The 26,489-nt window shown below is 39.6% G+C and overlaps 1 protein-coding gene across 7 annotated transcripts in view; it reads left to right on the top strand.

The window, feature by feature from the left end:
- Positions 1–26,489, top strand: part of LOC110259460 (uncharacterized) — a 700,448-nt gene that overhangs the window by 406,100 nt on the left and 267,859 nt on the right. Inside the window, exon 5 of one of the 7 annotated variants that reach the window (XR_014838680.1) lies at positions 21,957–22,020. The exons of the other annotated variants lie outside the window; for them this stretch is intronic. The gene's annotated coding sequence lies outside the window, so the exon portion shown is untranslated. The remainder of the gene's footprint in view (positions 1–21,956; positions 22,021–26,489) is intronic. 7 annotated transcript variants of the gene reach the window in all.

Below are 26,489 nucleotides of genomic sequence, written 5' to 3'. Positions count from 1 at the left end.
ATTTTTCTCTACCTGTCAGTTTGTATGTATAGTTAGAGTTAGCAGAAGAGCTAGATGATGACAGCAGATAGGGTATGTTATTGGTGTTACGTATTCCCCCATCTTTTTTTGGGTAGAATTATAATTCTCTTTCAACCGTTTATTTTAGAATTATCTGGGAATGTCTTGATAAATATATGGATTTCCGGGCTTGTCAAAGTTCTTCTAGATAAGCAAGAATCCAAGAATCACTGATTTAAAATTCAAACGCTGAGAGGGCAGGTGCCACTTTTCTGTTCCTTATAGCTCATTAATACTAAGAATGCTATACACAGGACAGTTGTGAGCTAAGGTTGTTGTTTGAATTTCCTTTCAATGAACTAATGTTAGATAAGGTAGATATATATAAACAATTTTCTTTGCTTTCAGACTGAATTTTAGAGGTCTGTCAGCTTCCTCCTGGATAATTGGTGCTGGAAAATATCCTTTACTAGCTTGCCATTATTGACAATGACAAAGAAATTTGCTTTTCAATAATGCATTATCCCGGTATGTGGAAGTGTTTGGAGAGTGGGGAGCAAACCGTTTTCTCTTCCAGACAACAATGCCCTGCCATAACCTTGACATGATGCACATTAATTTTACATTATACCCAGGAGTCAGGGAAAATATTAAAGCTTCTGCTGTTGTCTCCCCAAAAAGGCTGATAACCTTCTGACAGGAGGCTCAGTCATGCCAAGAATGCTACTTTCTCATCCACTATCTCTTAACCAGAATGCCACCACTTGCCACTGAAAATCCCTAACACATTTAACTTTCTGGCTTCCATTTTAATGAGCATTTATTTAGTCTTTGGTTAAAAAACATTTCAGCAAGATCAGAGCTGTGGAATCCTACTCTAACCTAAACCTAAATCCTATTTTTTTTTTAATGTGATTGTACACATCTAAATTTAATTTTCACCTGGTAAGCATACTGTATTGGGAGATTGAGAAATCAGTGATTGAATTTGGATTTCTAAGATTAAGACTAAATGAATCAACTTCATGAAAGAGAAAATTTGGGTAGCCTATGCTTTATTGATTCACCAGAAGCCAAAATGTCTGTAGTTAAAAAATCAGGTAAGGAATTCCCATTGTGGCACAGCAGAAAGGAATCCAACAGTATCCATGAGGATTCGGGTTTCATCCCTGGCCTCAATCAGTGGGTTGGGGATCTGGCATTGCCATGAGCTATGGTGTAGGTTGCAGATGCCGCTCAGATCCTGCATTGCTGAGGCTATGGTGTAGGCCCGCAGCTGTAGCTCCAATTTGACCCCTAGGCTGCGAACTTCCATGTGCCGTGGGAGTGGCCCTAAAAAGAAAAAAAAATAAACCACTTGGACACTCAAATTTAAGCCCAGATATCTGATGAAAAATACTAACAGACATATGATAAAGGGAGAGTAGTTCATATTTTACAAGAACTCACCCCAAATAATTAGCAGTTAAGAAGATTATAGCATTGTGCAGTTTTCCTCCAATTATTCAAATAACAAAGCTTTCCTTAAATACCTTGTAGTAAAAGTGCAGTGTGAGGTGTCAAGGATTTCTGAATGGACTTTAAGAGCTTACTAACAATTTCTGAGAATGAAAAGGAAGATAAAAAATATAGATATAAGAACATGTTTATCTACTCATCCTAGTTGCCAGAGTGAATAAGTTTTAACAGTGTTCCTTTTGTCCAAATTTTTTTAGGGGAGGGCCGGATGTTTCTCTTATGAACATGTTCTGAATTATTTTGTTATCCACCCAGAGGTAGCACAGTATTTAGGCCATGTGTGTATGCACTTAGCCTGGGAACGGACAGAATGACTCCAGCAAGAGAAGCAGAGACGGTCATTCCCTTCCAGATGCATTCTAGCTTTTGCATAGTTCTAATAGACATTTCCTAAAATAGAATTCTTCGTGAAATGTAGTTTACTTTTTTTTTAACTGATGAGGTTGTTTGTGTCTATATTGGCTGTGCCAGATGGAAAGGTTTACTCATTAGAGGCAGCTGTTTTAGCAAATTACCTCACTACAGCATAATGACAGAGTTACAACAGACTATTGAAGAAAATCCTTTCTCTTCCCAGTGAGATCATGAAAACTAGAAACAATTTCAATGAGGTTTTTGATTTACTTTGGAAATGGTTCAGTTGGACACATGGGTGATAAGAGAAGTATTTTTTGTACATACTTCACTCAGTATTTATATATAATAGTATAAACATAGGATATAGATTTAGAATTTGATTTCTTTTTCAACTAATGGATTCATTATCTTTGGTGGATGATCTCATTAGTTCCTTAAGTATGAATGATTCTGCTGGGGAAGATTTCTCCCTTTACAATATTGCATTTGACGTATATGTATGCTTTGCATGTGATCATAGCTGTCTCTTTCACATTGGAGCCTCACAATTAGAGTGTTACCCTTGAGATTCTTATAAGGGAACCATCTTCCACTCAGGGTTTCCTTGCCTAGTAAAATCCCTTTAGTTCTTCAGATAAAATTTTCTCAACAGGATACAATACTTATTTATATTCATTTTCCACTATTGCACATAGAATTTTAACAAAGATGTAGAAATAGTATCTATATGCATGTGTAGACTATTGTTATTTTTAAAGTGCATGCATAAGGTCTTTTCTCATTTTCTTCTAATAAGTTTTGGAAGCAATAATTCTCACTTAACAGAGGTGGAAATTTAAAGTTCCATTACATTTAATAATTCATTAGGTCAAAGAAGCTCTTAGTTGATGAAGCCACTCTAGGTATTAACAATGGCCAATATCTAAATGTTTCTGGTGTCACCCAGTAAGAATTATCATATTAGGAAAATCCACCTAAGTCGTGAAGACACAATTTTTTTAAAAAGTGACTGACCACTGATGCATATGAGTGGTCTGAGTACCGTGATCTGGTAGAGTTGGAGGGTCTTCGGCTATGAGTGTAAAATTTCCTGACTGTGGTCCATTTTGTTTTTCCTAACACCTGCGAGTGCCATGACTAATATCACATAGTTTATGGAAGGGTTGATGCCTAAGTGCCATAACTGAACATTATGCCTAGCAGGGTTTATCCACATGGCTTTAAGTGCTGAAACTTGGCTCTAAGATTACAGATTGTCACTTAGGGTTCATTACTATTCCAATAAACACAATTATTGTTGGAATAATTTAGGCTCTAACTTTAGTTACTTTCTATGATGGCATTTAGTAGAACTAAATTTTATAAATCTTCTGAGGAATCAAACTATGTGCTCTCTCTGCATATGTAGAAGCTTCACTCCTTTTTTTTTTTTTTTTTTTTTTGCTTTTTTGCTTTTTTAGGGTTGCAGCCGAGGCACATGGAAGTTCCCAGGCTATGGGCTGAACCAGAGCTACAGCTGCCAGCCTATACCACAACCGCAGCAATAGCAGATCCAAGCTGTGTCTGTGAATTTCACTGCAGCTCACAGCAATGCTGGGTCCTTAACCCACTGATCAAGGCCAGGGATCAAACTCACATCCTCATGGATACTCGTCGGATTCATTACCGCTGAGCCACAACAGGAACTCTGATGCTTAATTCTTAACATGTTTTTTATCAGAGTAGTCTCGCATCCAGAAGAAATATAAAAGAAGATTAATAGCTGAGGTTATTAAAATTCTGTTTTCTTTTGATTCCTTCTTAATGGACTTTAATCCTTTGGGTTCTCATCCAAAGAAATGATGAGTATTCTCCAGAGAGTATAGAAGCCCCACCTTCACAGCTGTCTCAGATGTCAGCACATCAGTAGAGACCCTGAAGAAGCAGCGGAGGTGGGACCCACAAGGTACAAATGCTCCCTGCAAATCAAGACAAGTTACATGGGGAAATTTTCAATCACTCCTGAATGACCTGTATTGCTGTATCTTTCTTGCCATGCTTTCACATTTCTCTTAAAATATAAATGAACTCTCAGAGCCCCTGATGCTGAATTGGAAGCCATCCCTGGGATCACGGTTACCCGTGACAGCAGTGGGACAAAGAGGGAGAGATGGCTTCTAGACCCCATGGTCACCGGGTTTAGAAAGAAAGGAAGGAAGAGCTCCACCCCTGTTAACAAATTCTGTTGAGGAGACTATGAGCAATTTAAGGGGCTCCACATTCACTCACAGTTTTAAAATAAATTTTCAAAATACAAGGCAGTTGTATATTGAGTGCATCAAATCACTTCATGTTTTCTTTCCTGTCATGATCATTCAGAGAGCAGGGGTTCTATTCTCATGGTCCCAAATTTCTTTGAAATACCTAGCATAACAGGGTTAACTGTCTGGAGATTTTCAGCTGTGTCTGGTTTGGAGTGTCACATTTAGGCACAAGTTAGCAAAGGCAGAGGGGTAAAATAATAGATGCAGGGAAGTCTGACGTGATGGACAAGTTAGGGAGAGTTCTCAAAGACTGAAGGCAACAGGGTACTAAAAATACAAGGCTGATTTTGGCTTACTTTCCTCTTATACAGAATGAATGTCTACTAGTACAGTTTGTGCTTATTTATTAACAGAATTATTCACAGCAATTATCTGAGTCCTTAATCAAATTTAGTTTGCTCTTAAATATTCAGGAAGGATTCTTTCTGAATAATGCATAGTTTCTCTTATCCTTTTATTTCTTTTTTTTCCCCCTGAGAGAATATAATGCATCCAAGCGTATTCTTTTTTTTTTTCCCTTGTTCATTTTAGCTTAGTATGTGGTTTCCCTAGGTTTTTTTTTTTTTTTTCCACATTGCTCACTATCTTCCTTAATCTTTCAATTTTGCCATCGACAAATTCAATGACTTTTCACCTCATCTATCTTCTCGGTTGTTAATAAATATACTGAAGAATAGTGGTCCTAGTATTGATTGATCCTAAAGGAGCTTCCCTATTAATCACTTCAATCTTAAGGCTAGTTATTTTTTTCTTACTCTTTGTGTCTCCCTGTTAACTACTCTTTATTCTATGGTCAGATTTAAAACATTCACACCGTAGTAGTTTTTTATTCCATTCTTAGTACTTCTCATGAATAGTTTTCCCACAGTTCCACAGTTTTCATGTGTCTTAGAGTCTGAACCTCTGCCTGTGTGTCACGAGGGGCTGGATGGGATGACCTCCTTATTCTAACAGGATCTGGTCTATCTTTGTCCCAACTGGAAACCAAACAGGTGCCAGGGTCTGTCACAGAGAAGAATAATTAGCACGTCCATTAACTTGGGTCCTGTTAACACAGCCAGTATTAACTTTAATTACTGGTAGATTTCAGCTGAGCTCTTCTGTCTATAAGTGACCGCTGGTAAATGATAGTATATATGATTTGACATATATCATCCATACTGAGGGCTAATCTGTAGTCAACTTTCACACAACTGCTGAAGGTTCTAAGCTAATGGGTTAAAAATATGTAGGTATGATTGTGATACAAGAACCTGAAGGCATTTTTTCTTGCTGTTTTTGCTAAGTCAAAATATGGGTATTTATAATATAATTAAATATAAATATATTAAAATATTAAGTGTAATGCTTTACCTTTAGTAGTGTTTATTATCTCTAGACTATATCTGTATCTATCTATATCTATATAAGACAAAAGTTAAAACCACTTTTTCCCCATCAGTTCCATTTCTGCCATCATGTGAAGTTATGTTGTCGCCAGATAGTACAGTGGGTTCCTGTCATGGCAACGCTGTGTGTTTTCCCTGCAGAGAGGCTCCTGCCTGCTGAGCCCACATGTAATAATAGGCGCAGATCACAAACCACATTGGCCTGGCTGAGAGACAAAGAGTGTCATAGCTTTACCTCCCCAAGCAGATGCTAGAGATGGCCAGATTCCAAGTTCCTCTTGCTCTTCTCTCTGAAACATAGCATCCTTTTGCCCCATGTATGTTGCAGCTCTGACTTATTAATAGTCTGCAGATTATACTAGCTACTGACAATTTGGGTAGTTATTCAGAATCATCCAACACCCCCTTTCCTGATCTGTTAACTCTCTGACACCTACTGGCCAGGACCTTACAGTTACACTGCTATAAAGTAAATCATGCTTGTTTTTATGTGAAGAATAATAATAAGCATCGTTGTTATCATACTTGTCAGGTACTGAGGCCTATAGGCTAAGTACTTCTATATATTACTTCAGTATTTCTCAGTACTTAAAGTATTGTTTTTCCCATTACTTGAACTTGGGTAGAGTGCGGTGCAGAAAAGCTTAATACCTGGCCCAAAGTCTGAAGGTTAGTCCTTTGTGAGGCTGAGCCTGGAACTCTACCCAGATTGATTCCAAATTTGGATATTCGACATTCCACCAAACCACGAGGGGCTTTTAGGAAAAATCCCCATGCGAATAGGGGAGTTACAACAAGTCACAGAATCCCTTTTCTTCCTTTTTAGAAGTACCATTAGAAAAAGACGTCAGATTTCACAGAAATTGTTCTAAAATAGATCACACACTGTCACTAAACAGAGACTTCTCAGGGGCAACCTGGGGAAACTTGGCCTTTGGAGCTGAGTTACTGACTTCCCATCTGTGTGACCCAGGTAAGGACTTGACCTCTTACAACCTCAGTTTACTTATCTGGGGAACCTGGAAACAATACCAGCCACACTGGGGCCCTGTTCTGACCTGTAGTCAGCTGATGTATTTCAAGCAGCCAGATGACACTAGCAACTACTTTGTGTTATTCTCAGTCTCAGCAACAGTGATTAGTTCCGTTTGCCTTCTGCATCCTTTTGTTCTTGAAAGCAATGTACAGAATGGATTTAAATGTACAAGTGGCAGCACTGGTCAGATTGAAATATATCAACAGTTATGACGTTTGCTGTGAGCCATGTGCAGAGTTGGAGCAACATCAGCCGAAAATGGGCAAGATGCTCCCCTGCGACCCTCCTCTTCCTTGGCGTCCTCCACCCCTTCAGCCTCTGCCACCTGCTCTGCCCCAGAGCCAGCAAAGGGATTTCTTCCCACACATTGGGATCCCCAGGCTAGCTGGTGGATCCCCCAGCTAGTGTATCCAAACACTGCTGGTCCCAGGACCCAGTCTCAGAAGTGGGTCTCTGTAGAGTGAGCGGCAGGGGACCTTGGGTACCTGATCAGAGCCTCAACAGCCATCCAGTTCAAGCCTATGTGTCCAGGTCCAGAGGGTCACATCCTGCTCCCCAAAGAGGGAGATAATGACCATCACTCTTGTCTTTTCATCCAGAAAGTGTACCCTAGGGGAGGCGTGGGGTCCATTCTTGGCATTTCTAGCTATGTGACGTGGGCTAGGTCACTACATCTCATTTTTCATGAAACGGATATAGCAAGATGCACATCACTGTGTTGTGAAGAGAGTAAATGAGCAAGTGTGAAAGCACTGAGTGTGCATTGCTGCCATAACATACCCCTTTTCATCATTCCTGCCCCACCTGATCCACTAAAGATCTTGTGAAGTAGTAAATTGTTATTGTGATGACATCAGCAGCTGTTTTACGGGCTAGGAAATAGTGGCTAAAAGGAATGAAGTGATTTTCCCAGCTTTGGTTCCATGGTGAGTTAACACGGGGATGGTTCACCTGCAGCCCGTTTCCTGCTCCTGGAGGCTATCTGTGCTCTCGCCAGAGCAAGGAGGTCCTCTTGAAGCTACCCTGTGCATTCAGTCATCTGGCACGCTCCACATGCATCTTCCGAGAATGCTGGGTTGCTTTGTGCTGCCCAGGGGGAAGCAGTTCCCTTGCACAGATAGCTGAAAACTCCTGCCATAGATCTCACTTTGGAGCCCTGCACAGTAACCCTTCCCCTGATCACTCGCATAAAAAGTGAGTAACCTGGGAATAATCCCTAGACCTTCTCTTAACTGCTCCATCTCTCTGGCTTACGCTCACTTCCCCATCGTGCACACATGATGCACAATTTCAGTTCACTCACGTTTTGGACTCTGGGTCACTCCAGTGCCTTGGGCACTTAGCTCTCTTTGTTCCCCACCATGCCCACCGTACCTACACCTTCTTTGTGTGCGTGTTCATTTAATTAGTAAATGTTATTTTTTTAGAGTGGTTTTAAGTTCACAGCAAAATGGAGCCGAAAGTACAGAGAGTCCCCATGGACCCTTTTGCCCCCCTGCCACACACCACCTTCTTTTTTTTGAAGCTAAGATGACAATGCGACTTTCCCATTGGGTTCTTTGTACATGAAATGCTACTTCTCAGTTGAACTGCCTGAGCACAATGCAATAAAGAATCCATAACAATAGCTGCAATACTGTGCATTACTATTCTAATCATATATTTTATTGGAAGCCGTATACCTCTTAAAACCAGCATTTCATTTGCCTCCTTTGCCTTATAGAAACCCCACCGCTGTGACAACGGTAGGAGCAAAGCTAATGTTCTTTTCCAAATTCTTGCTTAGATTCAGAGCAAGAAAGAAAATGTGAAAGAAAGAGAAAAATCACACAGTCATTTCCAGCCATTTGTGTTAAAATACAAAGAAAACAAGGCACATTCAAAAATGATGTGCCGGGCAGCCTCCATTAATATTTATTTTGGCATTAATATTGATAAGAAAGTACTTTGTAGCTGGGCTTTGTTGCCTCCCCCAGTGTCCTCCAGCTCTCTGTTCTTCGGGCTGGTGGCCATTAGCTCACATCTCCCTCTGTACCCAGAGCCTCTGAGAGGCTTGGCGGGCCTCCAGCTCACTTACGCTTAAATGGACACTCAAGATCCGACAGACACACAGCTAAATAGAGGCCAATAATTCAATACAGTATGACTGTACTGGGGCTGCTAGTAAATCCATCAAGCAGTAAATATCATCTGAAGCCAATGCAAGCTTTTATCTTTCCAATTTTTTTGTATGTCTGAGCGAAGCCCAGGCATTCAGCGAATCATGTAATTTATTCTGCGGTGCCAAGCCTGGGCTGTCTCAGGCATCATATTGACTTTTTTTTTCCCCATCTGTCAGGGGCAGTCAGCAGCGCTGCTATTGTGGGAGCGCATCACGTTACATCTATTTATTTATTTATTTCTGCTGCTGCTTTGTAGAATGATTGGGCAAGAACGCATTATCTCAGATCAACGAATACTAAGAAAAGCATCTGAACATCATTACGACAGCATGTTAAACATTTGTCCTACCCAGTTTGTTAAATCAGCAAATGTATTTCCGGCAAATGCTTGTAATTGTTCATAAAGGGCTCCCTACTGCAGGGTTTTATTAAGCTGAAAATATGGCCTGTTTTTTTCTTCAGCTCTTTAGGTCATCACTGATGCCTGTATATTGTAAATAATGCTGAACAGCTGTTGTCTTGACCTGCTCTGTGCGTGTGTGTGTGTGTGTGTCTGTGTCTTTCTCCATACAGACACACAACTTGCTGTATCTCTGAATGTTGCACACATATTTTGTGCACATGAGTAGGTCAGTATGGCATAAAGCAATGTATATTGGCAAAGTTAATAGGATGATTAAGTTAATGATTAGGTTGTGGATTCCAATGGTTAGAAAATATCTTTGCATGAACCAATTAAAATTAAGACTGGGAACAAAGCTCTTTTGTTTACTCTTGTTATCTTACTAAAAACTTAAAAAAGTATAAGCCCTAAATTTGAATGTTAGTTCATACTCTCTTGGTCTTGCTTCTATGTAACCTACAAATGGAGAAGAGAGGCAAGAGGGAGAAGGATGTTCCCAAAGTCCTTCCTTCACAATGGGATCTGAGACCACTAAGGACAGACACAGCCAGTGGCACATAGAATGACTGGTACTCACATTCCAAGTACAGCCTGCTTCCCTGAGGACCTTTTCCTAAGCCCTCCAGCCCTTTCTCTAAAGCCAGTTATTCTGCTTCTGAGATTCAGTTTGACTCTCAGTTGATTCTACTTAGGTTTGATTAATGTCCAACTCTGGGAGCACATATCACAGAAACGTATTTTAAAAGTAAGTGTCTTGATCTTCTTAAAGTAAATACACATTATAAATACACTTTCTAGAAGCATCAGTGCAGAGTATGCGAATGGAGCCGTGCCTTAGAACTAGTTTTGTTTGCCCAACTTCTCCTTAAACATGTTCGAAGAAGAACAGATAGTTTTATATATGACCAGAAGTGAGGCAATTCATATTTTTAAAAGAGGCAGAATCAACATTGTTTTGAGAACCTGCTTCCTCCATATGTATTATCAGATTAAAAAAAGTAACATCCCATACCTCTGGAAGCCTTCACATTCTTTGAAAAAAATACTTGTAGCTTGTACTTGAAAGAAAATATCTCCCTGTGAACTGATCGTGAAAAATGACTTTGCAGAGTTCCCGTCGTGGCCCGGTGGTTAACGAATCTGACTAGGAACCATGAGGTTGCAGGTTTGATTCCTGGCCTCGCTCAGTGGGTTAAGGATCTGGCGTTGCTGTGAGCTGTGATGTAGGTCATAGGCGTGGCTCAGATCCCACATTGCTATGGCTTGGCACAGGCTGGAGGCTATAGCTCTGATTGGACCCCGGGCCTGGGAACCTCAATATGCCGTGGGTGCGGCCCTAGAAAAGGCAAAAAGACAAAAAGACAAAAAAAAAAAAAAAAGACTTTGTATTTCATGCTCTGTTATTAGTGTCACTACCTCAGAAAAAATCAAATTGGTTTCTAATGCCACATCTGACCAGGAGAATCTAGGTAAACATGAGTCTTGTTCTGAGATTGGATGAAGTCATTGCTCACATTTCCTGGGTATACAGTTAGATGCGTCCTTCTCCCCCACATGGCTGAGAACATCAATTCATATGTTTACTTCCCTTTTATTAACCTCTAGTTAGAAAGTCCTGCACAGTACATGCTGCCTTTAGTATGCCAAAGAGCAGCTACACTGTCTTTCTAAAGAAACACGTTAAAAGGCAACTCACCAAGCCATTTTCTAACACCTGAGAGCAATTAATGTAAGCAGAGACAGGAAACATCATTAATTATTTAAAATAAAATGAATATGTAATGCTGACCTTCTCCACCTGCCTTCAGTTTTATACTTACAATTGAATAAACCCAAGGGAACACAAAACCCACAAGGCACTTCGCATTGCAGTTTGCAGCAAGGCAGGCAGTGGTTACAGTGCAAGCTACCTGGTGGGCTGCATTCAGCCCAGAGAGATTGATGTGGGAGCCCAGGATACCTGATGAGGGCTGGTGAGACCTCCAGCTCCACGAATAGGAGGGACCAGCTTCTTGGACAAGCTTTCTCTGCCCACTGGCTTTCCCAGTTTCATTATTTTATATTCCTACCATCTTAAGGGGGAGGACTAATATTTCTGTTGTTATATATTTCTGAATATAGAATGTGTATGCACACATACACACACACACGTATATATATTGTTACTTCTGTTTATTTGCTCATATAAAGTTGTTAGTCTTTTCTTTTTCACAGTTAGCCTATTTTGGGAAAAGATAGGAAGTGGTAAATGTGGGCCAAGCTTATTTGGGAAGTCCAGAGAGATGTGTTTATATAGCTGCAATATCGAGTTGCTGGAATTAAATGAATCATCTGCTTTCTTAACAGAGAGTCTTTCTGCAAATAGGAGAACCTAGACATTCTCTAAGGGCAGTGTCACCGATGGGGGCTGGGTATGGGTACATGAAGGGAGCATGGAGTTTATTACCTAATGCAATTGCTTCGCATGACATGTGGCATGAGCCAGGATTTGGCATGGCAGTGGTTGAAGATTTTCAGAGCAAAGCCTATTAGACACAAAGTACAAAAAGTTCTTTGTGACTGTTCAAGCTAAACAAGGCTTTAAGTGCTGCTGTCTGTTTTTCCCTTGACCTATGTAAGTGATTCCAAGAAAACTCACAGAGGGCTTGGTACAGAATGATCCAAGCTTCCAACTTTGTCATGCTCTTAAGATCCTTACACAGATATTCATAGACTTGGGCTAATAGTTCTCAGTTGCAAGGCTTGGTCATGACTATCAAGGCAAAATTGATTATTGGTTTCTGGGACCAGATTTATCACAGAGCAACTCCTTGGACAATTAAGAACCTTTCTGACTTTCTGCTATGAAACTTTAATTATATTTTAAGGAAATTGTCCATTCATATTGCACAGAACCCAATCTCAAACAGGTTTCATTGGAGAAGCTAAAAAAAAGATATGGGGGCTCATTTGCTGCTAGTAATTACAGATAAACAGTGATCAGTATTTTTTTTATGCTACCTTCATAATCCTATGTCCAAAAAGGCTTTGTTCCTTTTATCATGCCATTATACACCTTAAAATTTAATGTGAATGAATGGCTTTGGGGGAGAGCTAACATGAAGGATGTTTTTCCCACTGCATTCTTTATCACTACCATATCAGATTTCCTCTCTCACACAAAGAGAGGATGCTGGTTTTTGGAAATCCATGCTAAGAAGCAGAGCTGGGATAGTGTAAACAAAATTCACAGACAGCACAAAACAGTCTTTTCACCCAGATATTCCTGATTAATTAGCCATCTGTGCAACCCAGGTGACAGGGACATTCACCACTGCTGTGTTATGAATTCCCACAGCCATAGGTGGGAACACAGCTCTGGGTAAATGGTAGATTCCAGAATATCACAGATCCATTTATTTCAATGATGTGTACCTGGTAGTGTTCATATCTGGGCATGAATAGTTAAAAAAAACCCACAACTATCAAAATTAGGTTATTATAGTTGGAAAATAAAAAGTAGAAAAGGAATTGTTTAAATTGTTAGAAAGAAATATAATAAAATTCATGATTCTGGGAAATTGTTTGTTCAGGATAAACAACCAGGGAGCTATAACCCTATCCAAAAGACGGGGTTTAATATGGAATTCTCTCAGGGCAACTGAGCCCAGAAGTCAGTCGAAAGAGGGACATTTCCCAGGATATGGAATCTCAGCTAGAATTTAAAGGGGCATATTAAATGAAAAACTCAGCTTTTTAGCCGCCATCATTGTGGAAATCTCTGCTGAAACCATTACTTAAAGCCATAGTCCCCAAGATTGTGGCCTTGAGTCAATTTAGAGCAACTGAGTATTCTTTGTGATTAAAGCCTTCCCCTTGCAGAACACGTACATGGAAGGCAGATGGCATGGGCCAGGATCTCATGAATGGATGAATAGAGAGAAGGGCAGCAGTGGATGTGCAGAAACATTTTGCTTTGTCATACAGAGAAGAGTCTTTTCCATAATAAGACACTGTTACCAAAGTCTGTTGCCAAGCATGGCAGAATAATAGCTTGATCTTAATATCGGCGGGACTAAGACTGATCATTGGGTAGACAGAGTGACAGGGCCAGGGGCCAGGATCATTTGTTTGAAGTTATGGAGGAGCCAGCATATAAAAAAGACAGCATTGGCGTTCCCATCATGGCTCAGTGGAAACAAATCTGACTAGTATCCATAAGGATACAGTTTTGATCTCTGGCCTCGCTCAGTGGATTAAGGATCCAGCATTGCCGCATGGCTGTGAGCTGTGGTGTGGGTCACAGATGTGGCTCAGATTGGGCATTGCTGTGGCTGTGGTGTAGGGTGATGGCTATGGCTCTGATTTGACCCCTAGCCTGGGAACCTCCATATGCTGCAGGTGCAGCCCTAAAAAGACAAAAAAAAAAGACAGCATCATTTGTATTGCCTCCAGATTTGGGCTTTCTGGCTTGTATTTCATGCTGCTTCATGTAATATTTTCTTTTTCATAGTCTTAATATCACATTTAGTCTTAATATCACATTCATGATAAATACAAATTTATTTGTATTTTGTTTTTGAAAAAATGCTGTTACATTTTGAAAGGATGTCCTTGCCCCTCCAATAGTACTTCTGTCCCAGGACCTGGATCCTTAAAGAGTACTCTGGTTGGCAAAATCACCTTGACAGAATATGTTCCCTAAGAGAATTAGGAAAAACAAAAGCACATAAAGGTCCCGGAAGACCCTCAATTCCAAAATGAAACAGCTTAGAACACTGTGAATCTTCTTTGCTTTTCCATTCTCTTTCAGCTGTTCAGCAACTGTGGCTATGGCCGTGTTGTTCTGTCAGCTCTCCCACAAGTTTTATGCAGGCTAAGCCACTTGATGTGTTTGCAAATATGATAGCAAATTGCACATTACAAAATCGTGGTATAAAATATAAAGCTACGTTATCTCAAAACCACAACTAGCAACAATTTAGTGGGTGGAAGATTACACTCTTTGTAGTTGTGGCACATACAGCTGTGTACCGTACTCGTGCTTATATTAACTATCTATTAATCTTAGAGTTAGCTATTTTTGCAAGATGTAATTTAATCATTCTCAGTTAATAATGCTGTCTTTATAAAGTTCTCAGTTGGAGGCCCCATTGTACATTGCGAGATCCCTCCCTATGTAGAAGTATTTCGAAAGAGTGAAGAGCATGTGTGGAAAGACTGCGAAGGGAAGTGTTGTGCTGGATTGGAAGGGTTGAAAGGGAGCCATGTGGACGAGGGGGTCTTAAATGGAGTGACGAAAGATGAGACTTGAGCAACAGGCAGTGTTGAAACCCTGCAAAATCCAGACCAGACTTAATAGTGCTGGGAAAGTATTAAAAGGATTTCAAGCCTGGCCTGGGAAGAGGGCGGGTATCTTGATGTGATTTTATCATGGACTGAATGTGGGGATGAAGAAGAGAGAGATCTCAGCAAAAAACGCTCAGATTTCTCCTTGGTTATCCATATGTATGGTATCTTTATGTGATACAATAGAACACTAAAAATAAACTTTCAAAGAAAGTCCTGACTTTGGTTTTGGATGTGATGGATAGCTTTGGAGTATTCAAGTGAAAATGCCATAGGGGCAGTTTGAAAGTAATAAAGCATATCAATCCCCATAACACACAGAGCTACACAGCATATAACCTGCTGGGCAGATGAAGAGAAATTCTCCAAAAGACAAAAGCCCTAATATTTGACCAGTAGTTTAGACGCTTTCAAGTCCATATCAGCTCCCCTTTCAAATAGTTCCTTTGAAGTTCGTTAACACGTAGGTCTATCCTTTCCCTGCCTAAAGAATTTTATCATACTTCTCTCTTCAACTTGAGTTTCCAAGCCCTCTGTTTTCCCTTTCTTATCTCAAGAATTTTTCAGAGTATTGATTGTACCTGATAAAAAGAGAGCCTGTTATTCTGAAGAAACTGAAGTATGATAGTCATAGGACTTTTGGCTGGTTAAGGTCGCCCCTTAGTAAATTTAGATTTAAAATTTTTTTTTTTGTTTTTGTTTTTTGCTTTGTTTTTTAGGGCCGCACCCATAGCATATGGAAGTTCCCAGGCTAGAGGTCCAATCGGCGCTACAGCTGCCAGCCTACACCACAGCCACAGCAACACCAGACCCAAGCCACATCTGCAACCCACACCACAGTTCATGGCAATGCCGGATCCTTAACCTACTGAGCGCGGGCAGGGATCAAGCCCACATCCTTGTGGATCCTAGTTGGGTTCGTTAACTGCTGAGCCACAAAAGAAACTCCTAGATTTAAATTCTAAATCTGGCCTTATTGTCTCATGATAAACAAATGAGGTCTGAAACACATGAGACATACTATTTTATTTTTATTTTTAATTTTATGACCTCATTTATGGCATGTGGAAGTTCCCAGGCCAGGGATTGAATCTTAGCTGCAGCTGTAGCAACGCTGGATCCTTTAACCCTCTGCTCCAGGCTGGGAATGGAACACATGCCCCCACAACAACCTGAGCTGCTGCACTTGGATTCTTAACCCACTGCACCACAGTGGGAACCCTGAGATATACAATTTTAAACTGTCTATGTGTAGTAGGTATGGCAGTGGATGAAATTGCCTAAGAAAGTAGACTAGCATGGTAAGGTACTCCTCTTAGAGTTTACTTAGCAGCTTTTAATCCCTGCTATTGTAATGTACTAGTTATTGCATAGTTTACACATAGTATTTTCATGTTGAATTTTACCATTCTAGTTATTGGTACCACATGATACTAGTTTAATGGCCTTATCTGTTTTGTATAAAAAATGTCAAACTGTTTATATATTTTATCAAAATACGCTTTTAAAAATACTTTGGTCTCTGGAGTTCCCATCGTGGCTCAGTGGTTAACAAATCTGACTAGGAACCATGAGATTGTGGGTTTGATCCCTGGCCTTGCTCAGTGGGTTAAGGATCTGGCATTGCCGTGAGCTGTGGTGTAGTTTGCAGATGTGGCTCGGATCCCGCATTGCTGTGGCTCTGGTGTAGTCCAGCAGCTGTAGCTCTGATTCAACCCCTAGCCTGGGAACCTCCATATGCTGCAGGAGTGGCCCAAGAAATGGCAAAAAGACAAAAATAAAAAAATAATTAAAAAAAATAGAAATACTTTTGTCTCCCATTTCATTGCAGAAGAGGAAGCATACAGATGTCACAGCTGCCATTAGATCTTTTTAAATGAGGGTTGAGATGCCGGTATACACAAAGATCTAGTTTCGTACACTATGACAACTGCTCACAAATTGAAGAACTGATTGCAAAAAATATATCTCTTTCCCTCTCTACTAAAACCTTTTTAAAACAGAAACACAGAGCATGGATAATCTGAAAATTAGATAATCCATTACAGGATAATCAAGAGGTGACTGTATAAGCAAATATTAAGGATTTTATACATCATTACCCATCAGAACTCTTATTCTTTGAGCTTTTTAATACATGCATCCCCTTCTGTACACATACTCTCAGGAAGGTGAAGGCTCTCAGGAGACTCCTATAAGCTATTTTTTGCAGAAGCAAACAGAGAAAGCCTCATTGGTCACAGGGAGCTGGTTCCTTATGAGTGGAGGCTAAAGGCATCAAAAGAACCATTGCTGAAAAGATCAGCTCTGCATAAAGTAAACCAAGTCTGTGAACCATTTATTATTGGACTTGGATTTTAGTACTGGGGTGACTAAAAACTGCTTGAATTGGGTCCTTATACACCATTTCTGTACTTGTGTTTTCATCTTTTAAATAATGAGTTTGTTTAAAAGACCTCTAAAGACCCTTTCAGTCTGGGTGTTCTCCACTACAAGTATTCAAATATGGAGGATACTTGGAATATCCTAGTGGACTAATGGATATTGTAGACCAGGGTTCCTGTCCTCCTTCACCCTCGTGTCTAATCGTCTTTGTCCTCAAACATTTACACATCTGGTAGCCTAAATGGCCTATGATATCCCTAACTAACTGTGATCAGTCTGTTTGATTGCTATTAATTCCCACCTTAGAAGATCTATTTCGATTTTAGGATGACGGGCCAAGATAGCCATAGTCACTGTTCACTGTTCTGATTGCTTGACCTAGCCCAGAATCATGTCTCTTATTCTTCTTTCTAGCTCCATTCTTTCCATAATTGCCTCATTTTTTTTCTAACCCAAATATTACTGTTGTACTCAGGAACCTTTTTTAATGATTTTTATTTTTTCCATTATAGTTGGTTGACAGTGTTCTGTCAGTTTCTACTGTATAGCAAAGTGACCCAGTCACACATATATATACATTCTTTTTCTCACATTATCCTCCGTCATGTTCCATCAGAAGTGACTAGATGTAGTTCTTTATGCTATACAGCAGGATCTCATTGCTTATCTATCCAAATGCAATGGTTTGCATTTATTATTCCCAGACTCCCAGTCCACCCCACTCCCCCCACTGCCACCTTGGAAACCACAAATCTGTCTTCGAAGTCCATGCTACTCAAGGACTTTAATCAGCATCTCAGCTTGGGAAAAGAAAAGGAACAACTCCTTGGCCTGCCATTCCAGGCCCTTCACTCTGAAATTCCAAAGTACTTTGAAAGTTTCTGTCACCCCTGACCATAGGAACCTTTGTGGACAAAGTATCCTGGGCTCCTTGCAGTTCCCCAAATAAGGCCAAAATAAGCTATATGTCCATTTGTCAGTTCTGCATGGAACGTTCTTCTGCTCATTTCCTACTAGCAAAACTCTGTTTATTCTTATAGGTTCAACTCAAACATTTCCTCTTCTATGAGCCTTTCCTTACCCTGCAGAATTATTTTTCCCTTCTGCGATCAGATATCACTTAGTTCATATGTTCATCCCTCTGGTCCATTGCTTATCACATTCTGAGGTGTCATAGTCATTGTGCTGTGACTATCTCTTTTGGTGAAAAAAAGAGCTCTTTGGAGACAGGATTGACGTCTCATTCATCTGGAACCATCAGCACCTGAAACAGGGCTCACTAAAAGCAAATGTATTGATTTAGTTCAGGCTCCTAAAAGAACACTAGGAGTTTGAGTTTCATTTGTAATGGATGCCATAAGAAAAACTGGAGAATGAACCTTTCTTGGGGTATTTACTGACTCTGTTATTTTTGGGGAAGTTATTTGTTGCTATAGCTTCGTTTCCTCATCTATAAAATGATCTGAAGATCGTGATTGTTGCTGTTCACCGATTTTCTAATTCTTTTCTAATTCTGTGAGGATGGTTGCATTTCTTAGTCCTTGTATGGGTAAGTGGAGTCAGGTGACTGATTCATGAAAGGAAGAGGCACGCCTAGTTTCCCACCCACACAGCTTTCTCTTCTGTCACAGTAACTGGCGGCATTCAAGATGGTGGCTGCTTCATGGGCCTAGGACCCTGAGTAATGAAGATTAAAAACTACTTCCTCTGACCCATAATGCACATACAACACGAGCAAGAAATACATTTTTGTTTTGTAAAACCACTGAAATTCAATACTTAAGAGATCATCCCGATAGAGACCCCTCAGTCGAGGAATAGTCCCCCTTTCCCTGTCTCATCCTTAGCTTCTCACACTGTATGGTAAGGACTTGTTCTTACAGACCCAGATATGTGTTCTCAATCAGCTTTTCTCTCTGGTTTTCCTGGACCATCTGTATCTATATCATCTGGGAAAGTTATCAAAACTTCAGATTCCAGGGCTCCAACTCAATACTAATGAATCAAATTCTTGGAATATCTGACCAAAGAATCTATACTTTCAACAAACCCTCTCCCTGCTCTCATACACTTCATGAGGAACCACATTTCTTACTGGCTGATATGAATTAAATGAGAATGGCTGCTCCTGGATGGTAAGGGCATTCTTTATCTTGTTTGTGTTCTATTCCAGCATCTAGCACAGGGCTGTGCACATGGTTGCTAGGTAATTAATACATATTCATTAGATATGGGTGGAAAGAAGGCTGTGATTCCTCCCCTCCCATCTTAGGGACGTTCTGGGAGAACGTCCAGAATGCAAAATCACTTCGTGTGCAGAAAAAGCATGTACCTACCATCACACCAAACCACACAGTAACTATTCATTTATCAACATTGTTACCTCTAAATCCATAGTGGCTTACCTAGGGCTAAAACTGACTGACCACTTACTATATACTGTGCCCTCTTGTAAAGGCTTTCCATGAATTTTAATTTATTTTTAAAAATCTTAAAACTCTTTGAGAGGGAGTTCCCCTGTGGTTCAGTGCATTAAGTATCTGTTATTATCACTGTGGTGCTTGGGTCACAACTGTTTTCAGGTTTGATCCCTGACCTGGGAACTTCTGCATGCTGTGGGTACAGGAAAACAAAAACAAAAACAAACAAACAAAAAGAACCTCTGAGAAAGAGAGAGAGCTTGAGCAAGCAAGAGAGCAAGAGTAAGGGAGAGGGAGGGGTTTTAATTCAGTAGATTTGGGGTCAGGCCTAAGAATTTGCATTTTAGGCAAATTCCCAGGTGTTGCTCATGCTTTTGATCTGGACCGTGGTTGAGAACTGTTATACTAGAGTGAAATTTGGATCCAGGAATTTTGACTCCAAGGCCTCTGTTCTTAATATTTTTTTCTATTTTACTACCATTCTTGTCATTATAAATATATTCATTTTTTGTATGATGTTCCTTTCTTAATTTATTTTTGATTATAGAATATAATTTTATAGAGAATCTGGAAAATCAGTGCAAGTACATTTGGAGATTTCTTCTTCTTATTTCAGAATTAGAAAATAGATTTCTTTCCTCATAAGAATCCTTATATGTGAACTACCTTGGAAGATTTTTAAAATTTTATTTTTGGATGCTGAATGCAAGAATCATCACTGGGAACATATTCCTAACCAGGATCTCTAGCTCTTTTTGTTGCATCTTGTCTTCCAGGTACATCAGTCTTATTCACAAGATGCCTTCAGCCTCAAAGTGTTTCTTTCCTCTTATTTCTGTATGTGTCCTAAGCACGGGAAATTTTTATGTTCTATGAGTTTAAAGAGACAATACTGTGGAGCTATTTTTACAAAATTTGAAAATCCCTCCTGAATCCTAAACACTAAAATAGTTAAAGTGGGATTTATTTCATGTTTGCTCTTTTCCTAAAGGAAACAAATAAAGCACTATTAAATGAATAATTTATATGTTGACAAAAAGAATACACACTTGGAGATAAAAATCCAAGATGACCCTTCTAAATTTAGTACTTATCAGTGAGCCATTGTTTCTTGCAACTGTTACTGGACTTGCCAAATTCAACCTCCAATTCCCAGTAGAGGCTCTGATCTTTTTTGTAGTCAGTGTCAAAGAGACCTCAACGCCTATGCAAAGTATGTATGTGTCTCCTAATGCATCTGTGTTGGGTCTGGCCTTTGTTGTTTACAGGTTATAGTGAATGTATACACACTTCAAACTGAATGTCTCCCACTCTAATAAATCAAAATTTTCTCAAATAAAAAACACATCATTAAAAAAAACCCTCAAGGACAGCTATTTTCTTTAATGTTTTCTAGTGGTATACTATCACTCAGTATTGGACAGCAACCTTCTGACACAGAAGCTGTTCTGCTCTTAAGCCCTGAGCCATTACTCAGTAATGGACAGAATCTTCAAATATAGAAGCCATTCCAGTCTTATGTGCTCAGACCCATACTCAGAAGCCTTTCATGGTGCCAGGAGAAGACCATGGAATTTGCCCATTTAAAAGAAATTATAAATATGTTTCATCATAAGTAAATGCATTAAAACTCCCCTGTATAAGGTCTTTTAAGTGAAAAGTTTTTGATCAAACAAAACTAGAAGTACAGGAATTGAAAAAGTTAAATTTTTAAAGATATATTTATTTTTTTCAAGATAAAAAGCCTAATTAATTCCTATTTCCTGAATATTGGTGTAGCCAAATAAATCCATTTTTAAAGCGAAAACTGATTTCCACAGTATTTTTGACCATAGGTTTTTCCAAATTATGGGAGAAAATCAAGTTTTAAGAGGGTAATATATAAAAAGAATGATATTATTGATTTATAATTGTGTGTTAGAATCTAAAGTTACATTTAACATTGAGAAAACAATTTGAAAAATTTGTACCATCAGTGGAACTAAATTTATTCTCACCATGTTTTGTAAAATTTATATAATTAAGTATTACTTGAATAATATTGGAAAAGTTTAGGTAAAAGAAAATGTTCTTTCTTACTTTCTTAATCCTGGTTTTTAAGTTCCCATTTGGGAACAGCTCAAAACAAGGCAAATAAAATAATACAACAATGATAACAACAAAATAATAGCAGTAAACAATGAATGATAATGAACTTGAGATTTTATTAATAATACTAGTTGAAATGTTAGGAGGAAAAATGAAAAAGCCTAAATACAAATGAATTAAACATTTCAGAGAAAAGACTGTTACAGTCCATACCTTAGCATTTGTTAAATGCATTGGGTGGGAATGTCATTATCATGGCAAGACAATATAAAGAAACCCTAAAGACAGTGCTATGAACATTGCCTGCCGAGGGGCATTACTGTCACAGGAGTCAACTAGGTTAGAAAACCCACTGCCAGAAGACACTGCACTATTAGGATTGTGTTTATCTGCAAGTAACAAAATCCCCTGCTCAGAAGCTTAAATTTGTCAGGGTTAATATACTTCCAGCAACATGACATCTGAGGGTAAATAGCCCAGGAGTGAGTCATTAGCCCAAAGGTGCAATCAGAGCACTAGTCTTCTAACTTTCTGCTCTATCCTCAACTTGTGACTTCTGTCCTCATAGGTGCAAGATGGCTGCTGCACTTATAGGCCTTGAATCATTGCTCCATGCAAGAGGAGGAGAAAGGGTAAGAAAAAAAAAAGTTGTGTCATCTGGCACAGCTTTTTATTTGAGAAGGAACATCCATCCTGGGCTTCTGCAGATACTTATTGTCCAAGACTGAGATTCCTGGCCACCTCGGTGGCAGAGGAGTCTGAGAGGGTGATTACATCAGTCTTTGAGCAGTAGAGGAGGGCAAAACAAAGGGAACCACGAGTGGCTTTCCATGAGCAAATCAATGGTATGTACCACAGTGGCGCTAGAGACAGACCTTTTAAGGATACTTTTGCTTACATACCTCTGCCATTGCCCTCATAGGAATTATTAGGACAGTTGAGTTAAACACAAGTACGAATGCATATACTTAGAGCTCCCAAGGACAAATATTAATTCTCAGAGACACTGCAGCCTGAATTCCTTCAGTGAATAAGGTGATTCTCCATACATTGGAGTCAGTACTTCACATAATTATGGAGAGCAATCTTATTTCTTTTCTTTCTTTTCTTTCCTTTCTTTCAAATTGTTGCACTAAAGCCCTGCCAGACATAAGAAAGGACCCACTGCTAAGCCATCTACGCACTAATGCCCTCTCCCTCAAATACACAAGGACCCAGCCAAAGCTTCAAGATTACTGTTAATAAGTATTTCATTAAATCTTTAGCCAAGGGCCCTCCAACTCCTCCATTCCTGTCTGGGGGAGGTGCATTTTTATTCCCCAAATTTTTCATCCAATTCTCCTAGTAATATATGTAATTGCCTATCCTACTGAGTGAGGCTGCATTACAAATGAGCAAAGAGGACTCTTGGGCTGATATGATTCAAGTCTGGTAGTGGTATTTGTCAACTTTTTGGCTGCCCAACATCCCATTTGAGTGAATGTCATAATGCGTGAGTCTTAATAGAATTTACAACTCTGTCTCCAGCCAAAGGGAGCTAGAATTCTGGGGTGATAGTCAAAATGCTGACCAGTCAAATAGAATCAACCCTGACTGTGTGTTGCACAGTGTTTACTGGCAGAGGTCCAGGGTTGCAGCAGAGTCTCCCTGCTTCTCCTGCCTAGGGCAACTGGAACATCAGGTCATGACTTTGGGCAGCTAGATAGATCCTCCTGCCTAGGGTTTCTCGTTTTTGAGTGAATGATGAAAGGCAAAGGGTTGGTTCAAATTCATCCAAGCAATAGCATCCATGTCTAGCCCTGTCATGGACAGTGATCTGCAGCCATCCTACCTCACTCATTGTCTGTGTGTCCTGACCAAACTATTCTTACTGAAAATATCATTTTAGTGTTTCCTGCCTCTTGGTTCTGCACAACTGCCTTAGTCCTGCTTCTTTCCTCCCATCTGCTCTATAAACTTCCAACACTTTTTCATTAAGTCTCCTTTGCTTTTAAGATAACCAGATTCTGTAAGTTTGTAGTCTTGCTACCGAGAATTCTGGCTGCATTCAGAAGACAGGATTGTCTACACTGCCTGCTTCATGCCTCCTTTCTTCTGGACCCCCTGTCCTTGTCAGGCTCTTGAGAGGTAGAGGAAGACCCACACAGGAGGAGAGAGCAGGCTGTCTTTCTGTGCCATCTCAGGGATTTCCATTAAAGAATGTTTTCTTCCCCCCTCCTTTCCTCTCCTCTCTTAAGAACATGAACAAGAAATGTCTGTGTTTTTCCCATTGAAAGCCACACATTGTTTTGGGGAGATGTAGTAGGGAGATTTTGTGTGATATCATAACAGACATTGGAGTATGTCCTTAATAGCAAATATTTTTGCTTTTGAGGATTGATTGGTTGGAAAATATTTGCCCCTAATTTGGCTGTAGGATCTTATTGACTTTGGAGCCCAAATAGATATCTCTATGAAAATTATTTTATTTCGCTAAGCTCACTTTGTGACAGAAAGGACAAATCAACTCCATAAAAATAAAATTAATTTGAAGAAAGAAGGTTAGGGGGAAATGTCCACACGCGTGTGTTTGGTGCACAAATTATATGCCAGGAAATCCTGTATTTACTGGAAGTGCACCATGAATTCTGCAAATCACTCTTGTGGAACAAAGCATAGCATGATATGCATATTAACTTATCAAAATCAATTTAAAGATTTAGGTAATAGATGTTTCCTAAAATAGACTTGGTGATTTGTTTTCTTTCCCCAACAACTAGATACCTAAGAACTACTAGCCCTCAACTTTGTCTCAGCATTTTCCAGCCACGTAATCGTTAGCTGTCTAAACTATTTTATCATTTAATGGTAGTACCTAGAGATAGCTTTATAAATCATAAATTAAAATTTGTCGTTCCAATGCCCTTTCATGTGACTGAGATATTCAGTTTTGTTTTGTTATAATTCTTTTGCGTTTTGGAGAGTTGAATAAATTAACATGCCCTTTCCCCCATCAGAATCACACAACTTAAATAAAGATGATGATTGTTGTCAAGTTGTGGGCATTTGTCACCTTGTGCTTAAGGAGCTGTCAGTTAAAAGTCATATTAATTTATGCAAGAGTTATTTGACTAAGAAGAAAAGCTGTTTTCTGAGAAGGTTGTAATTTAGCCAAAATTCCATCCCACTCATTATGGAAGTGGTTATAATACCGCTCACTAAAAGTGCCAATTAGGACCAGGACAGGTGATGTGGGCTTGGCTTACAAGCAGCCCTGAGGACAAGTTGATGAGGCACGGGGTACATCATTTTAATCTCCAAGCCTCAGTTTCTTTATCTATAAGTGGGGATAGTAATGTACACCTCAGAGAGTTGTGAGGAATGAATTAAATAGTATATTTTAAAAATTACCCTCTACGGTGTCTGGCACATAGTAGGTGCTTTTATTTATTTATTTATTTTTAGGGACGCATTTGCAGCATATGGAAGTTCCTAGGCTAGTACTCCAGTTGGATCTACAGCTGTCAGCCCATGCCACAGCCACAGCAAGGCCAGATCTGAGCTGCATCTGTGACCTATACCACAGCTCACAGCAACACCAGATCCTTAGCCCACTGAGTGAGGCCAGGGATTGAACCCACATCCTCATGGATCCTAGTTGGGTTCATCAGCCACTGAGCCATGAAGGGAACTCCCGTAGGTGCTTTTTGAATGTTTATTTTTTCTATCACCTAATGGAACAAACTAACTTCTCCATAACTTACACCTAACACTGTGGTTCCAAGAGGAAGAGTCTCTAACTTTAAATAATAATCTTATTATTGTTGTTGCAAAACAAACAAAATGCCTCTTTGGGGTAGTATCATCAAACCTCTGCAGAAAATGTTTAGGTTTGTTAGTATAATTAACCTCTTGCTTTAGAAATATAAACTAGTATGACAATGGAGTAAAAGACTTTTTTGAGAAATGAGGAAAAAGATGCAGTATAGCATTAAAACAGGCATTTATCCTATCCTTTGTGAACTTTAAATATGTTACTCAACCAACACATGGGCTTGTGTTCCCTCTCTCTCTCTCTCTTTTGTTGCTAATGTGTATTTGTGTGTGTATGTGAAATGTCTAAAGAATTTTAAAATTTTAGAGAATTCTGCCAGCATTCGGAAGAGGAAAATTAGTATCAGCCATGAATGAGTGATAGTCCTTCATGTAGAAATTCTTATTTGCCTCCATCTGTGGAGCAGTAGCTTTCACCCTTGGCCGCACATTACAGCCATTCAGGGACTTTTGGAAGAATACTTATGTCTGGACCCTACCTCCAGGGATCCTGATATAAATGGTGTGGGACCTGGATATTTGAAAATGTAGGAGTTCGGCAGGAGGTTGCTAGTGTGCAGCCAGGTTTGCAATCCACTGTCATATATGTTTGTAGTTGATTATTCTCCTTTCTATTTTTTGCTCCCCGGGTAATTGAAGGAAAACTTTCAGAAACCTCCCCTCCCAATAGGACTGGGTGAGGTGCCTGTGCCATTTGCTTTCCCGGGACTCTGCACGTCCCCTTTCGCTGCATTTACTATGTTTACTGTGGTTGTTTTTTCCCCACCCTAGACCCGAAGTTCCTTGAAGGCAGGAACCTGACTGTACTTTTCACCGTTATCTTCCTGGCATGTAAGAGAAACTCAGTGACTACTGGTGGATGTTTATTGTTGAATAATTCTATAAATGCTTTTTCTCAAAGGAGTCAAAGTACTCCCCCGTGTCTTCACGTATTTTAGTGTCAGGACTTTCAAAGACTGGATGGCAAGGAGAGTGAAGATGAGGTGCAGATAGAGATGGGTTGGGAAGGAGGAGGAACAGCAGCCGTGGGAAGAGGAGGTGAGGACGAGTAATACTGACATGTCTGACTTGGAAAAATAGAGACCTGGGCGTGAACTATTCATCAGTTTATTGTGTTGGAAACTATGTTTTTATACTCTGTAGAATGAACCCCATAGAGAGATTTTGAGCTGGAATCTATGTTTGTAGTAAATCAGGATGGAATGAAGTTAGTGAATTTTTTGTTACTTAACTTAGTGCTTCTCAATACATTGATTTAAAACCTTCATTAAATCTACTCTACTTTGCA

The sequence above is a fragment of the Sus scrofa genome, chromosome 2 (assembly GCF_054392235.1).
Source record: "Sus scrofa isolate SSC_HxYL_T2T_F1_AM1 chromosome 2, Sscrofa_HxYL_maternal_Yorkshire_Landrace_v2.0, whole genome shotgun sequence".
In the NCBI taxonomy this organism is placed as follows: Eukaryota; Metazoa; Chordata; class Mammalia; order Artiodactyla; family Suidae; genus Sus; species Sus scrofa.
This window is presented reverse-complemented; position numbering and strand designations above follow the sequence as displayed.